Genomic DNA, 396 nt, shown 5'->3' on the forward strand with positions numbered 1-396 from the left:
AGACGAACGTAATGGCATGCAACTTTATTGTTCAAGCCTCTCACTCCCCCACTAGGGGGTAGTAGTTCACCATATCACCACACTGAAGATGGACACTAAGGGGCTGTTTACACCTGGTCACTTCATGCGTTTTGTCTGATCAGATGGCTATCCGATCGTGAAAAGGCCAGGTGTAAATGCCCTCCGAAACGCATTCGAGACAGATATAAATCTGATCACTCAAACCACTTCAGGAGGTGGTCTGGGCCGCATTCCAGACGAAACTGGACCAGTGTAATCGCGCTTTTCCACTGCGTGGTACGACTCGGCTCGGTACGGCTCAGTACGGTACAGTACAGTACGGCACGGCTCGGTTCGCGTTTCTACTGCAGTTTAGTATCGCTTTACAGTGGGCGG

This window comes from Sinocyclocheilus grahami, unplaced genomic scaffold, assembly GCF_001515645.1.
Source record: "Sinocyclocheilus grahami isolate Dianchi unplaced genomic scaffold, SAMN03320097.WGS_v1.1 scaffold340.1, whole genome shotgun sequence".
In the NCBI taxonomy this organism is placed as follows: Eukaryota; Metazoa; Chordata; class Actinopteri; order Cypriniformes; family Cyprinidae; genus Sinocyclocheilus; species Sinocyclocheilus grahami.